The following is a 17,822-nucleotide window of genomic DNA, read 5'->3' on the forward strand; positions in this document are numbered from 1 at the left end:
TCTAGGCATGGATGCTTTGTCATCTTTGAAGGTAAAATATATCAAATATAATGTAGCCTTATGCACTGTACTGTACTAGTGTAGCCTTATGCACTGTACTGTACTATTGTGCAGTTTTTTGAGCACTTTTCTTGCTATAGGAATAATGAATAAAGCTTTCTTCCAAGACAACATTGTCCCTGAGATAGTGCAATACATCACACGCGAGTTGCCGAATGGTCACCGCTTCTATCAGGACAATGATCCGAAGCACACCGCGTCAACAGCGCATATCCTTGAGCGCGGTATCAACTGGGTGAAGACGCCAGTGGAGTAAGTGCGGTAACCGTGTCTCATTTTTTTCCCACTGTTTTTACTGTGTACTGTATCTCTTAAACTAATTGTCCTTTTTTTCCAATGACAGATCGCCAGACTTCAATCCGATCGAAATGGTCTGGCATCAGCTGAAGGACCATATCCGGAAAGTGGTGAAACCCTCCAAAAAGGATGAGTTGGCGAAAGGCATACTGAGTTTTTGGAACTATGTACTCACCGTGGAACGCTGCAATAAATATATTGACCATATTGCGACTGTGTTGCCCATTGTGATCGCGCATAATGGGCAAGCATCAGGAAGGTAGTCTGGTATAGTACTGTACTGTAGTATTGTAAGTACAGTATGATACACGTAAGTATGGCACAGATTTATTATTTCCTAGTAGTCAGAGTATACAGTAGTTCCAGTATAGACTAGTTTGACAGTACTAACTGCATACACAATGCCATAATGCCATAATACAGTATGCACCTAAAGTACAGTAACTGCTCAAATTTTTCTTTCCAGAGAGAGCAGCACCAGCCATCTGGTTACATAGTATTTAACAGTAGTCAGAGTATACAGTACTTCCAGTATAGACTAGTTTGACAGTACTAACTGCCTACTGTAGTCCAATGTGGAGTAGCTATACAGTACACAATGCCATAATACAGTATGCACCTAACTGCTCAATTTTTTTCTTTCCAGAGAAAGCAGCACCAGCCATCTAGTACAACACATCACAATGCCATAATACAGTGCGCACATAACTGCACTAATTTTTTGTTTTCTTGTCTTTTCAGGAAAAAAGGATGGACTGGGGAGAGGGAGGTAGTTGTGTACAGTCTAATCTGTACAGTCAAGTGTACAGTATATAAACAGCAGTAATGATGTACACAAAATCTCTCCTCTCTCAATGAACAACTGTACTGTACACAGAATGAGGAAGAAGATAAAGACAGAAAACATTATATTACTATATATATATTATAAATTATATATTATTAAATAATAGTCTTATAAATGTGCATTATTCATGTTTATCCATGTTTTATAAATGTTTTATAAATGTTTATCCAATTTCAATCTGCCAGAAGAACTTAATAAAGACTGCATTATGTATTATTCATGATTATTTTAATATTTGTATTTTTTGGTTCTTGATAAAATAAAATAAATATTTATTTACATTCCTGCTAATCATAATCATTGACAACCCCCTACACCAAAGAAAAAGAATGAATGACAAAAAAACATGAATCAGTTAATGTTTTTTTTACCTCTCAATTCTCACAATGCTGTGCAAATCAGATTTACATATCAAATTCGAGAAGGGATTTTCCAAAGCGTTACCGTAAACAAAGCCTCAAAGGGTTGGGGGGGGTGGTTGGGTGAGTCATGCGCAGTAATCAGCTAGCTCCCATCTCAAAGAGGATTACACGCAGGCGCAGTGAGGTGACTGACGCTCGGCTAGGGACGGATTAAAAACACAATTACAAGCTTCAGAAAATTAATGACTCTGTGGAGGTGTCGGTCGATAAGAGTTTCCAAACCTTGAGCGAGCCTTGTGTGTGTGCATGGGGGAGGGGGTTGCATGAAGGATTAGCTGTGCAGCAGTTAAAAGAAATGACATAATTTCAAAAGGCAGTTCATCATAATAATTTGATCCCTACACCCCGAAATACAGTACATAAAAAGCACACAAATCAACCATGTGCAGTCAAACGCACAGGGTCGCAGTCAAAAGCTACAGCACAGATTGAATATCATAATACAGTATCAAGATGGTTTTTGCAGGCTTGTGGAGAAAATAAAAATAAATAAATTAGAATAGATTTTTTTATTTTTTTTTGGTCACCCACTCAAGCAAGCAGTGGTGGGTGAAGTTACAGGCGCATGCGCAGTAATCACCTGCTGTCAAGCAGGAATGTGATTGAAACCAGACACACGATCAAAGGAATGGTGTGGGAGAGATGTACTGCATTGTAGAGAAGATAAGAAGTTGAAATACCCTGCAGTGCAGTTAATTATCCTGAGTGAGGGGAGAGCGCTGTATATGCCGAAATGTGACACTGTTACAGTACTGTACACGCCTACGCATTTCAACAATTTTCAAATGAGACATGTGTTACAGTACAGCACTGCAAATGCATATATACTTTAAATATGCAAATTTACAATTACTGCGTGCGCACACACAGACTGTGTACTGACGTAGGTTGAACCGCGAAGGTATTAGACTTCCAAGACAACAGCTCGCAAACGCGTTTTTACACGACATTGCAGTATTGCAGACAGTGATAATAAAATGTTAATATCACGAGCGCTAAAATAACGCAATTCACTCCGGACAAAAAAAAAACGCATCTGACCGAGTTTATCAGAGAGCCGCGGATCTAGCCGATTTAGACTCAGGACGGCCGGCACTGTATGTAACTAAAATAAAATAAAAGCAGCATGATTATCTGTTAGAGATGCACAGCAAGATTGGGACCGCTTCTGTCTGCTCTCACCGTGCAGCACTTCCAGACTACTGCATCCCGGTAGGATTAATACAGCTGGAGTCCCTTTCAGAAGCAGGGACTCCTGCTGTGTTAATCCTGATGGGCATTTCCCCCCTGCTCTGCACTTGGCTGTGATTATTCCATGTTTGGTCCACGGTTCACCAGCACATGTGCAGGGCAGGGTGCAGGTAAAGCTGTCTACATCTGTAGTGTTGTCAATTCTACATCAGAATTCATTATTATTAGTTCTCTATTTATCCTGCAAATATAAAGCCACAGTGAAAGTTGCTTCAAAGGATTTGATCCTGAAACTGTCAGATGTAGCATATGTTATCCTAAACATTTCCCAGTATTAAGGACTTGCCCCTTAATTTCCAAATTGCAAATCACAGCTTCTGAAATGCCAATAGAAAAGTATAGTGCATGTATTGAATAGATTCCCAACGTAGCTGGGCATCTAAAGAAAGGTAGGGAGATGGAGTTCAAAAATTCTTAGGACAGATACTGCTGCGACCACGTTTATCCTAAAATGTACCCGAAAATTTTCGGGCATGTTTGCTGGTGGTCACCGGTCTTCTCCGCGCGGCCCGAAAACAACTGACAACAGCTGATAGCGCTAATAGTGCTAGACAAAGAAAGCGCTTAGCGCTGAACAATGGCACGCTTAGCGCTAGACAATGGTAATGCCTGGCAATGTCCGCAGGCGCACAAAACGGCCGGGAAACGGCCGTGAACGGGCCGCATTATCCCGCGATTTTTAAAATCGTGGGGAAAAGGCCGCAGAAGAATAAAAGCGGCCGCCACTGTACAAAGAAAATCAAATTAGGAAAAAAATTAGGGATAAAAACTTGGTTTAAGAGTTTACAGTAAGTAGGGAAAGTGAGTAGACGGAGGACCAAATGGTTCATACTGTAATGGCCAACAATATCTACTCTATTTTGAAGCAATGTGTGGGGTAAGCATTAGTGGGGGCTCTTACTCAAGATGTTCATATGGACATCTTAGTCTTTTGAATGTTACAAAAAGTCTCAAGTGTGTTCAAAAATAAGGTCCTGCTGCCTGGAAACCCCACTTATTCTCTCAAAATCCACAACTTCTTGTTTGAAAAATGGTTCTTCTTGGCGCAGATGTTCGGAACTAGAAGATCATAAAAAGAGGGAAAGAAGACAAAGGAAAAAAACCTTACGATATGGTATATTCAGATAATGTTTCCCTTACTAATATTCAGATAATGTTTCCCTTACTAATACAAATATCTATGTAGATCGACACTCACGCTGTTAAACTGTTGAACTTGGTGTGTAGTCAAATGGCCCATCAGTTATATATAGAACAGGTGAAGATGTACAGTAGTGCTGATAATGTCTAATTACATCCACATCATCATAGACAAGACAAAAAAAATACATTGCATTATGTCTGTAACTTAGGGAGGTCACTTGGTTCAACACACAATGTATGTGTCAATAAAATAAATATATAGTGTAATACAGTAGAAGGATTTAATAAAAAAACATTAAAACAGACAGCAGGAATCAGACTCACAAATTCCCCTGTCTTTATTAAACGATTCCCTTGTGGTTTTTGTAATTGAAAAAAACTATTGATACAGTAGAAAGTGCCCTATTATAATGGTTGTGATACCTGCCCTTACTGATCTGCAGTTAAAATAGGCTTTTGGATAATCAGTACAAATCTTACATTTTGTTTACACATGAATGAGATTTGATTGCTAATAATTGGATCACTACAGTAAAAGCACAATCTTGTCAGGGTACCGGGGATGTCGAGGTTTAGGGACTGATCAAATAATGAATCATTAATCTGGGCATATATAACTACCAGAGTGTGCACTTAAGTTTCCCTTTAAATATGGAGGATTCGGGGCGCAGTTTATACTGTACATGTCTCCATTAGTGCTCAGTACTACTAATAATTCATTGGAAAATTGGCAGTTCCTGGATAATTAGACAGCTGCTCTGGTTGTTATAATCAATCATCTTACTCCAGAAATATACACCCATAAATTCAAGTGCCAAGAAATCACTAGCTATATACTGTACTAGACAACTAGAAGAAAAAACAAAGCAAAAAAAAAAAAAACCTTGGGAGGCACTGATGTTCTAAGCATTGATTACATATGTACATATAGGTATATCTGAAATGCAGTTATTTTGATTTAACTTGTGGAGAAGTTTAAATATAATTCCCCCAAACTTGCAATGAGCTAGAAAAAGCAAATATGAATCAGTCTTAAATGGACATTTTCTCTTACCCGATTTTTGTTGTTTGTTTTAATTGCCTTTTACGGCAATCCAATTATCTACGGTACAAATAGATCTGTTTTCCTGTGATCGATTGGGAAAGATCCTGCTTCCCAGGGCAGGCAATTTAGCTGCCTATTTCACCAGAGGAAGTGGGATAAGTTCCTAAATAGTTGCATAGTTGCTATATCAACCCATGGAATCTTTATACATTAAATATAATTAAAAAGGGCATAACGAGTGAAAAAAAATGTTTGAAGTACAAGTATCTAATAACACAACTGATTTATTTATTTTTAAAACCACATAGGATTTTGAATGGAATGCTGCTTTTAGGGGCTGTTACACACAACAGATACATGTGATATGATACAATCTACATCACTTCTATTTAGATAATCTGAATTTCCAACTCCAATAAGGACATATAGTAGGTCACGTTAGGTGAATAGATATATCTGCATTCCACACGGGTTTATATTTTCATTTCCGAGCTAGCCACAGGCAGTTATGTGGACATTACACAGAAAGTGAAATACTGCCATGAGTTATCCTGTAGAGTTCCCATGAGAAACAAAATGTAACAGCACAGCAAGACCAGACCTGCTATTAAGGAGGCAACCATGTCACAGCTTATTGTCGGATAAAAATACTAGTGGACCACTTTATTCAGACTTTATCACCAAGAGACCTAGGAATCCAGTTTAGTTTAAGCAGGAAGTATTTTCTGGGTTTTTTTTCGATAGACACTAATGCATTGTTTTAACCTGTAAAATTAAGATACATATCCATGATACTTGTATTTCTAGAAGCAAAAAGTGTCACACTGTGAGTGCTCTTTTGCATGTCATTGCTCAGAATCCCTGGCTGCAGTGAATGCAGTGTGACTATGCGAAATGGAAGGTTTGTGGACCTATCTGCGAGATGGGAATGTCCGCATATCTTTTTTTTTTATCTTTGCTATATGCTGTACAGTGTAAGGATTTTGTTTACTCACCATAACTTACTTTGTGTACCTAGTTTAATCTATAAACTAACCGTGTTTATCATAAACTGAAATATTACATTAGTTACAATAACTTTACTGCTTGTGGGTGGATGAGAAAAACAGCGTAGGTTAAATCTGTTGGTGTAACTTCCTCTTCTGTTAGTTTACCAGTGTAATACAAGGGGTTAATAGTGAGTAGTAGATGCTAAACTCCACCCTGTGGTAACACAGAGGTACAGGAGGTATAAAAAAGGAGACTTCCAGAAGGAGGTTCCAGCATGGCAGGAGGAGAGGAGCCTTGGGGAGTAGAGGTAAGGGATATGTTCTCACAGTTATTGTATAGCTCAGGCTCCCCCTTTTATTGTGTTTCAGTTAGGGACAGTGCCCCATCTGCTAGGTTCCCATAATCTGGCCATAAGGGAAGAGCATGTCCCAGAGAGGGAATGCAGACATGCCACAGTGAGCAAAGCAGAGAAGGCCCCAAAATGTCAGGGGATAAGCACTAAAAGCAGATCCCCATCTACAGTACTCATTTGAGGAGGTGGCAGTTCCACAACAGGGCTGAGAGTAATAGTAATGTACAAAAAACAGGCCAGGATCTCAGCAGGGGCCCACAGTAAAAGGGACCATACGGAAGTTGCTAAAAATGGGGGCCCGGTCCACATGATAAAGACAGTACAGTAACAAGAGGATGCATCTACCAAGAGTGGGCACCCAGGAAAGACCTGTATCAAGAGTGATAGCGGTATGGATGAAATAAGGTACAACTAAGACAATCGTGATTGTATATACAAGTGAAGTGTTTCCATGCCCTGGAACTTGAATAAGATTGTTGTTGTACCATAAAAGCTTCTGGCGCACATCTGTGTCATCGCCCAGCCGATCACCCTCAGACAAGGTAAATCAAGGCTGTTGTGGACATAAACCATACACTGATTTAAACACCCTAAGAGCAGGATAAGTAGGGTTGCACTTGCATAACCCTAAATGTAAACATGTATTGATGCTTAGAGGCTCTGTACCAATTTTGCTCACGTTTTGTTTCCTGTATAATCTTTGGTAAGTGGGATTGAATTTAAGCAGCTAACATCATAGAAAACATAATTCATAGCAGCAGAGAAACGCCAACCTCTTTGCCAAGATTATTAAAATAAATGAAGATAGAGCAATGTTGGAAGAGGCAGTCACTAGGATATCTATCGGCAGATGTTTGCGTATTGTACAAGGAAAAATATAGTGATCAGAGGTAGTGCATTTGAAATATCATGACCTTTTTTGTATCAGATTTATTAAAACCTAGCATTTCAGTCAATTTAGGACCAACCCCAAGTCCCTTAGCATTGACTTTTAAATCATTCTTGGATAACAAGTGAAGAAATGTTGTAGTGAAAGTGGTGTGTCAGTGATCTATATTGCTTCTATTATTATTTTTATTATGTCAAGAAACAGACACCCAATAGCTTTCCAATTCTAAAAACAGCTTTGTTTATGCAAAAATGTCAAAAGCCTACATACTGTACATCTTATTCAATGTCTGTTCAGCATCTCAGACATAACTATCACGAATGCAACGTTACAGATGCAGCTAGGGCCATTTTAAGACCTTCGTAGGCCCTAGGCACTTTTATTTGTATAGGCCTGTGTGTCCGATATTTTTACTCATTTTTATGCTAATTTTATCGTTTGCTTGTTTCTTTCGACACTAGCGATATTTGGCATCAGTATTTTTGTTTCGATATTTAAAGGTATCGATACTTCGAAGGCATTTTAAAGTCAAATTTGCTGTTTTCTCTTTTGTGATTTTTTTTGTTTAGGTATTTTTTCAAGTGAAATATTGTAGGCCCTAAAAGGTTTGTAGGCCCTAGGCACTGTACCTAGTCGGCCTAATGTATAAAGCGGCCCTGGATGTAGCCTCAAGCACCTTCCCTGGAGCCACCACACAAAAAATCAATTTGCTGCTGCTCCAGGTTGCTTAATTGCTGGCAATCCTGGATGGGAATCACAGCAAACCGCAGGTGCATGAAAATTAGAGACTATTGCTGGTTAATGCACCCAATGCAGCATTAAGTGCCATTCAAGTCAACAGATTGGATGCATTGTCCCGCAACAGAATCTTAGTGAATCACCCCCCTTGGGAGTCTGACAGCACTGAGTCACTTGTGCCCTATTTATATTTTCTAAACAGTAAACAAATTACGTGTAAAGCGTACACAGGCAATTACTTTTTAGTTGAATTGTAATTATTGAATGACATAGTTGTACTTGACAGGATTTCTACAAATGTTGACATTTTATGAAATGTCACATATTGTCCGCGACAGTAAATGTGCAAAACTGTCTTGCATTTTTATAGATCTAATAAGTATAAGGCTGCAAGGTGTTTTCCGAGTTCATAATGTGCAAGACACAAGCATATACAGTACAAAAACCTCCAGGAAGGTGTAGGCAGCTGTTTAAGAATATACATCAGATTAAATGATCTTTTTGTGATGCTCAATATTTCATACCTTTCAGGGTGCTGGATCCATGCAGGGCTGGGCTGAATGCATTTATGTGGAGGGGGCGCCAGGAACTTTTATATAAAAACACATAAGCTTTATTCACATACTGTGAATTATCCACTGAAAACCCAGTTCACGTTTTATGCCAATGGGGAATAAATGATATTTTACCTCAGTCTTCTTCCTTGGTAGCTCTCTCAACAAATCTAAAGAGGCATATTCTTCTTAGGTTTCATCCTTTTAGCAGCACTCACTACCATTCAGGGGAGGTATAGTCTAACTCCAAAATACATGGGTATTGGATGCACTCAATGTTTATAAAAAGATAGATACATCTTCAAAAGGTGCTGGAAATACAGGGTAGTCCTGTCCACACTACCCATTGATAGATGTATGAAAGGAAGCATATATGCAGCACACTGAAATAATCAATCACAATTTATGCAACAAAATGCATTTCCTTGAAGCTTAGTGCAGGATAAAAAAAACAGAACAGGTATTGTTTCAGGGCAGCAGCGTTTCATCATATCACCCCCAGTGTTAATACATCAAGACTAAACAACATTTAAACGATGTGAGAGACTCACCCCCACCCTTTTGACGCCACAAAATTCAGGTCTTACAGCCATTAACAACATATAACCCTCTACATGCTCATAATGGCTGTAAAAACTGACCTTTTTGGCACCAAAAGGGTGGGGGTGAGTCTCCCACATCTGTTGTTTAAATGTTGTTTAGTTTTGATGTGTTAACACTGGGGGTGATTTGATGAAACGCTGCTGCCCTGAAACATTACTAGTTCTGTTTTTTTTATCCTGCACTAAGCTTCAAGTAAATGCATTTTGAAGCATAAATTGTGCTTGACTCTTTCAGTGTGCTGCATATATCCTTCCTTGCATACATATATTATTAGTCTGTTAGTATAAAGTTACTGGTTGCTTTTCTGCCTTGTGTTCAGAGTAACTTTATCATACCGGGATCTGTGGGCTCATCCTCCCATCTCTACATATTTTACTTAGGTAGGCATTATGATCAGACCGTCTGACTGATTCATATTAGGGCTCCGGGAATCCTTGCGCTAAAGACCCTCTGTTGAGCACTATGCTTTCTACTCTCACTTGGCTGAGACCCAAAGTTGGCCTCTGCTAAGAGACCCTAACTAAAAGCAATTAAGTTGACAGGACACCCTTACTACACATAGCTATACAATAAAACAGGACTCACACTGAACTGTTGGGCTCCTTCACTGTCTATTGCCTCCTGGAACCTAATTCTAGAAACTTCTATACCTCTATATACACCCTCCTGTGATGTCACTAGACACCTCCCAGAAGTTGGGAGGGCTATATTTCTGCAAAATCATCCTATACCAGATGACCTAAAAATGGGAGTTAGTATACCAGTTAATGTTCTAGGGTACTGCTATTAGTAATCCCACTGTAAAAGGGGATAGGGGTACTACAGTACATGTGCAAGAGTATTGCTGCTTCACTAGTGTGCTACGAGAAAAATTAGTCTGAAACCGAAGGGTCAAAGCACAATAGCAGTGGTTGAAATGAGTTATGGTCCATACTTGCTTATTTAGGAACATACACACTACTTTTTTTTTCTAAAGAAAGTTGATCTATTTTAAAGCACGAATTTGAAGTGCTGGACTCAAATAGTTTTTATTTTTATTTTATAACAGAGACAAAAAAAATAGCTGAACACTAAAAGGCAAAATAAAAAACTATGTTGTAAACTTATATAAAAGCAGCAAAGTTTAAACAAAATGGACAAAATGGGTCATCTTAGCTGAGAGATGCTATTTGGGAAATTTAAAATAGCCACAAAAGCTTATGTGGTCCTGTGAATTCCAATTGAGAATTTTTTTAAGTCATGTTGAACTCCAAGACAAGCAGTTGAAGTTGAATTCCGAACAGAGCTTCAGAACACAACATCGAATCTTAGCAAAAGAACAGCCAATAAGTGAAAACGTCTAATCCTTCGATATTTTTGGGGGGTCAAATTTTTCAACTTATGCACTATAATTCTAAACAAAATTTAAATTCTGCTCCGTAAGTTGTACAAATTTTAAAAAGCCTCTACGCAATTTAAGTGCTCATTAATCTTTTGATATAATACTGTTAAAGTGTTTTTTTAAATTTTAAGGGCCTTTAGGCATAATGTATGCTATTGTTCATAATGTATTATATACTTTTATCCTATTGTTAAAAGTGATAAAGTGGGATGTACGTGCACATTTTATAGAGCACACTTATTTTAACTTTTTGAATAAGTACAACTGGGAAAATGGGGTACCTGTCACGGGAGACCACTGCTTTAAACACCTTAATTACCCGGATCCTTTGACTGAGCAAAGCAAGAGATACATTTATTTACACAATGAACATACACAGCTTGATTTACAAAATATTACGAAAATACACTTACTGGGATGGGGTAAAACGAAATTCTCTACTTCTAGACCGAAATCTTTAGAAATAGAGTCTCTGAGCACAATCTCCCAGGAGCGGGGATTGTGCATACGCAAAGCCGCAAAAAACAGTCTTTGGCTAGTGGTGCCGCTTGCAACCACTTTTTCTCCGCCGGGACTGCTCGCTTCGTTCTACCCTTGTAGAATTGTTTTGGAAGTCCTTAGTTCTCACGAACTCTTGAAGCTGGATACAAATCTTGGTTACGATGTTACAATTTGGTACCGCACAATGAATCTTGTTACATGATGGAACTTAGATGGAATTAACTTCCTGATCGGCTGCACGGATCTTTAAAAAGTAAAAAAAAAAATATATATCTCTTTGCTCTACAGCCAATCGCTGCATGGAAACTGAACATCCCACCATTCCCAGGTCTTGCCAGTAACGTCCAGCACCGGGCAGGGGCTTCATCCAAGGGGATGTGCAAACTTTGCAGCTTTGCCGCTTAGCTGTCACGCTTGTGCTCTCCTCACAAGCGCAGGGAGAAAGGAAAGGACCCAGTAGCGAGGTGGGGAGGCCGCAGGGGATACGAAGGGAGTAAGTTGCCGCGCAGCTTGGGATCAGCGCACGTAGTCACGTGACCGCGCCACGCGCATGAGAATGCGCGACACGTCCGGAGGTACGGTGCCTACTCAGAGACACGAGTGATCCAGCTCCATGTGCGCGCATGCTCTGACAGCAGAGCGGGAGTGCACGCATTCTCAGGCACCAACGCGGGGGTTGCTGGGAAGCCAACGCTTCAGCACAGGAGTCTGGAAACGGAAACCAGGAACATGGTACAGGAACATGGGCATAGAGTCCAGAGCACAAGGTAACATCCAGAGAAGGATTGCTTCTAGGAGAACGTCCAGACTTCTTAAAGGCATAGTGCCAGAAACAGCAAGGTGCAGCGAAACTAAACATAACATAAGGGTTCTTAGTCTAATCCATTGGCCAAGGAATTATAAGCCTGCTACCACGTCAAGGTGAACCCTACTAAGCCGGTACCTACACTACCCGACGGTAAACTAACCTCAGTAGTATAAGAGTGACTGTCCCAGTCCTCCGAAATCCGCAGGAGATAAGTAAAGGTCCCAAGGAGGCCCAGACAGGAACAGTATGCGATGAGTACCAGCAGACACCAGGGCAGGCAGCAAAAGACTAATAGCAGAGAGAAAGTCAAAGAGAGGCTTACTTCCTGTCAGGAGGAAGAGGGCAGGGTTTGCCAGAAAGCAAGATGGCGTTGCTTGCTTCAGAATCCTTAAAGACACAGGATCTTGACTCGCAGCTAGAAGGTAGCAATCAGAAGTAAACAGGTAAGGAAGGGACACGCCGCAGGGGGCGTGTTCCACGCATCATTACTTTAGCATACCAGGCCAAGTCCCCTTCCCTAGCGCCGGGTAGTCTACTCCACCCGGACATCTGGATATCTGCTAGGATGCCAGTACTTATTTTTCCTCCACCCACTTAACACCATGCCAGCGTGATACCTTACAAGTCCGGGGCTAAATTATGCATGACTCACTCACAGGAATTCCCTGCTATGCATCCTTAAAGTATGGTACTTATAATTAAGTGTTGCCCCTGTTCCGGCTGCCTGAATGAAAAACCCCTCCCTCCTATAATGTTAGTACACTTAAAAGAGGGAGACTTTCATTCATCAATTTTTATAAGACTTAATAAAAATTGTGGCATAACCTTTTTTACTGGTTTTACCCCAGCAGTGCTCTCTGCGAAACTCAGTGCTCTAGGACGTTCCCAGCCAAAGTTAGCTATACGCCATGCGCTATGCTGCAAGCTGCTGTGTAGTAAAACCTTTTTTTCTTTGCGTGTTTACAGGGAAACCTGGACATAATACATACATTTTAACTCATGATATGATTCTCGCCACCTTATCCCTGGTGGAAGACACCCAGACAGTTTTTAATACAATTACAGTATCGTTGCCAGCACTTGGTCGCAGAGCTGATACTCTACACTTTAACTGAAAACCCCTATAACTCTCTTCACCTTATACCTGGTGACAGATGTACGGAACCCCCCACTGGGTTCTGGGATTTGGGCAGATGTAATGTAACCCAGTTCCATACCCGGTCTTACTGCATGGTCTGTGCCAAAGCAGGGAGATTTGGCGGTGAGCTGCCATCTGCTTTCTAGGGACGATTTTATCTGGTGCTCTGTGTTCCTTATGTCCTCAGGAATCTGGGGGGGATTCCTGAGTACATGTTTCGGGGTAACCCGCCACACTGGTCCCCTTCTACCCAAACAAACCCTGACAACATTTTACCGTAAAATCCCTGAATCCCTGAAACTCACGCCCCGCGAATCTCTACTGGTTGGCACTCCTGGAACAGTAAGAATACACATATATCTTTATTATACGTGCAGTTACATGCCATGATTGGGTTGAAGAGCTGACACTCACAATTCCCCAATATGGCTCAGGGGCACCCAGCCAGGCCAAATACCTTTATTAATGGCCTGGGTACCCCTTCACCATCACAGTACCCTATAAACCTAGGTGCAGGGAACTCCCTAAAGAGATTTCCCCTGTCTGTCTTCCTGCAATGTCCACTGCAACAGGACTCCAGGCTTGGCACCAGCACTGGAGTGGACACTGCAGCTTCTCCAAGAACTCTGAGCTCACAGCTAACAGAGCTGATCTTATCTCATCTAGCTAGGTGTTTGCAATATGACCTAGCCCCTGATTGGGGGAGGGAAGGGCAACACAAACACAGCCACATGCAAAGCATCACATACCACTTTTCAGCATTCCAGCCAAAAACAAAATTAACCCCTGTCCCTGAAGTGCTGGAACAAGGCTACAGAATACATATACACATATAACATAATACAAATGTATTACTGACAGGTAAGGATAATTGCAGGATTGAACTTTATTAAATGCAGTCAAATTTACCCCTACCGTCACAAAATACATGCAGACTGTAAGGATATGTTTTCTTGCATGTACAGTGGTGGCCGCCTTTATCCTAAAGCGGCCGTATCAGCGCAACTCTGATTACCACGGGCAGATGCAGTATTTTGTTTTATTTCAGGATTATGCTCCTGTATTGTAGCGCTCGTAATATTGAGCATGAACGCGGTATGAATGCGGCATGAACGCGGTGAAGTGCGGTGAAGTGTGTGGCATTCGGAAAATATCCCTGAAAAAATTTGGAGATGTTGGAGAATAAAAGGGTCCGCGGCTGTAATTATAACTATGTATCACACTGTGGATTTATTAATAAGGTTGGCAGGTATGTATGTACAGATGCAGCGGCCGCTATTCGAACACAACGCGTTTTTTACCTCTGAATACCCACGTCATGGCGCGTGATTTCTTCCAACCGTACCGCCTTTAGACGCGAGTGCAGGCGAGTGCAGAAAATTGAAGTTTAGAGTTCTGTTTTTAAACACCTGAAATTGACACAGTAGCACATTACAATTCATTCATTTCATTGCATTTAATTTCACACAATCCGTGAAATTCAAACAAAGCAACCGCGATAACCACATGTGCCTGGGGCGATTGGCCGCGTTAATGCCGCGTGGAGTACAGCAGCCCACACGAAAACAGCGCGTGATTTGTTCCAATAATGGCTGCTGATAAAGCTATCAGTACAGTACAGTACAGTTTAACCCCAAAAAAGTAAACTCCAATATACTGTTTGGTGTTCTAGTACTGAGAGAAAGAGTGGCAGCGAGAGAGACATTGTACAGCATATAAAATGACAGTTTAAATGTTATCCCAAATGAAATCCATTTAATTCCAGTATACTGTTTTGCATACAGTGTCCTAGTATTGAGAGAGATGAAAATATTGCTCTTGTACTGAACACAATACATATGTCAGTATTAAAACATTTGCTTAATCTTATAATAAAGAACAAAAATGCCCAAAGCTACTTCTATTGTGACAAAAATACACAGTGCAATACCTATATATCTCTTGTAAAAAGGGTCATTTCGTTTAACCCTTTGGCCAAAGCATCTTAAGCCTGCTGCCACTTACAAGGCATGACCGTAGAAGGTCCTAACACTAACCTGGGTTAAAATTCTTATTTACCTGTATAATTACAGGAAGAATGATCACATTGGATCTGTCGTAACCTGGCAAAATGAAACTGACCTGCAACTTGGAAAGTGGGGTGGGGCAAGCTTAAACCTTGGGGGGGAGGAGCCACTACCCTCCCATAAGCAACTGAGACCAGCTGCACACAATTAACAAAATACACAGATTCTCAACAACCTCTGAGAAACCCCAACCATTACCACATAATATATATAATGCATATAAGTGTCAAAAGGAGTGCTAGTGGGCGTGGGTAAATGTATACAATAAAGATCAAAAATGCCCAAAGCTACTTCCATTGTGACAAAAATACACAGTGCAATACCTATATATCTCTTGTAAAAAGGGTAATTTAGTTTAACCCTTTGGCCAAAGCGTCTTAAGCCTGCTGCCACTTACAAGGCATGACCGTTAGCAGATCCTAACACTAACCTGGGTTAAAATTCTTATTTACCTGTGTAGCCCCCTGTAAACAGCACAGGCTATACCTATCTTCCTCCTACTGTGGTAAGTCCTGTTAAGGGCAGGCACCAGTAGTCATCATGGGTTTTCCCCCTTCCAAGCAATGCCCTGAGTGGTAGATGCAGGCCCCTGACTCTGCTGCAGGCATGAGACAGAGGGGAGGTTCTGCTGACATCATGAGGGGTGGGGCTGTCTCTATTTAGCAGCCAGCTCCAGTAAGTGACTGTCTGTTGTGTCCGAGGAGTTGGAGGAGACAGTGCGGCCTCACCTGTGCAGTCGTACAGGAGCAGAGACAGGAGAGGAGAAACTCAGCCACTTTTAGTAGAGCTGATAGTACCATAGACCCGGTGGACCAATGCCCCTCACCCCCAGTCTGGGGTGATGGGGAGAATCCATTCCCCACCCAGAGGATAGCCTCTGAGGTGGGCCGCGGGGTATTGACACCCCAGCCCAGACCATCCTGTCGGAGGAGAAACTTGGAGGGAAGGAGAGGAGGAAAGACTTGTAAAGGGAGGAGACTGGAGTGCTAAGCAGAACATTGCTATTGTTTTTGTGGCTGCTGGTCGCCACTACATTTGGAGTCACTGATCTGACAATAAAGAGACAATTCATTTATACAAAGACTGTTGTGTGAGTCTGGAGAATTCAACTCTGGACCAGGGTGGTTCTTCTATACAGGTCCTATCCCATATCCCTGGGAGTATAGAGGATGGAGGCGCTGCACCACTAAAGCATGGAGGCTACCACCCCAGAAGCCTGGTCCTGTCTCCCCAATAACAACGCGGGAAGCTCAGGCCCTCCTGTTCCACGCAGGTATGCACCACCACTATGCATGTAATCTGACCTCACGCACCCTAGACACCACAGATGAGTCTGGGGGGGTGGGGGTGAAACAAGGGTTACACCTGTATAATTACACATTATCACATTGGATCTGTCGTAACCTGGCAAAACAAGCTCTGAGAAACCCCAACCATTACCACATAATATATACAGTATAATGCATATAAGTGTCAAAAGGAGTGCTAGTGGGCGTGGCTAAATGTATACAATAAAGAACAAAAATGCCCAAAGCTACTTCCATTGTGACAAAAATACACATTGCTAAGGTAATGAAGCTGCCTGTTAAGGTATTTATTTTGCATTGGATTGAAGCAGGGGGTCTCCTGAGCTGGTATTAAAGGCGGGATAGCTCTGGAGACTCCCGGCTTCAATCGATGCAATAAAAATAAATGTCTAAGTCCTACCGCAAATCCCATCCTGCCACCCTACAGTTTTTGTAATTTTTTAATTTATAGACTACTTTTGCTGGTTGGTCTCCCAATAGTGACCAATCAGATGTTGGTTGTTGATTGGCTGGCCTTGGCTATAGATGTTACTGTTATTTTTGGTTATAAAACTAGTGGTACTGTGGCAGGTTTATATATAAAAGTATTGCTAGGGTGTGAGTTTTGAATAGGAAAGGTGTGGTAGTGTGCCGGAAGAGGTTTTAAAAATAGTAGTACTGTGGCAGTTTTGGGTAACAAATGAATGTTACTCTGTTAGGTTTGTTTGGAAAAATTGTGCTACTGGGTCAGCAGAATAGTTCTTTCATATAACAGTGCTGTGTGTAGTTGTGGTAAATTACTAAGGGTTTGAATACTACGGGCCACAGTAAGGCTTGAGGTCAAAGTTAAGAGAAAATACTGTAGAAGGTGTATGATATTTTATTTCTGGTGTTTATATGCTCTGTGCATGCGCTGGGGGCACCGCACGCCTCTGCGCAGCACTGGCCGTCACTGTGCCTGTGCTGGCGGCGACGGATGCCTCTGCACATGGGCTGGTGGTGCCAGATGCGTCTGCGCATGCACACGGCAACGGACCTTCTGCGCATACAGCGACGCCCACATCTACGCATGTGCGGCCAACAAAGTCATATGACGTCCCTTCCGCTGCACACTTCTGTCTCCATGAAGGAGATTTGTGCCATGAAATTTTATTTTACAATGGTGCCAGCAAAGAAATTTGACTTCAAAAATAGATAAATTAAATGAACCCCCTAAAACATTTGTAAACCTCTCAATTTTTTTCCCTCCTTGTTTATGCCCCTTTCTCTCTAAACTTGGATCTCCTGTTTCCTCTGGTTTCCAACGCACAAACCACATCCCAAACAAAGGGGAGGACCTTAAAATCTAAATGGATACAAAAGTTTTTTTGGGAAAAGCTAACATTTAAAGAAGCAGCTGCTGGGATTCGAACACCTCGGGAAAAACTGCGAGGTTCCCATCAAAAACCCTG

Source organism: Ascaphus truei, chromosome 5 (assembly GCF_040206685.1).
Source record: "Ascaphus truei isolate aAscTru1 chromosome 5, aAscTru1.hap1, whole genome shotgun sequence".
In the NCBI taxonomy this organism is placed as follows: Eukaryota; Metazoa; Chordata; class Amphibia; order Anura; family Ascaphidae; genus Ascaphus; species Ascaphus truei.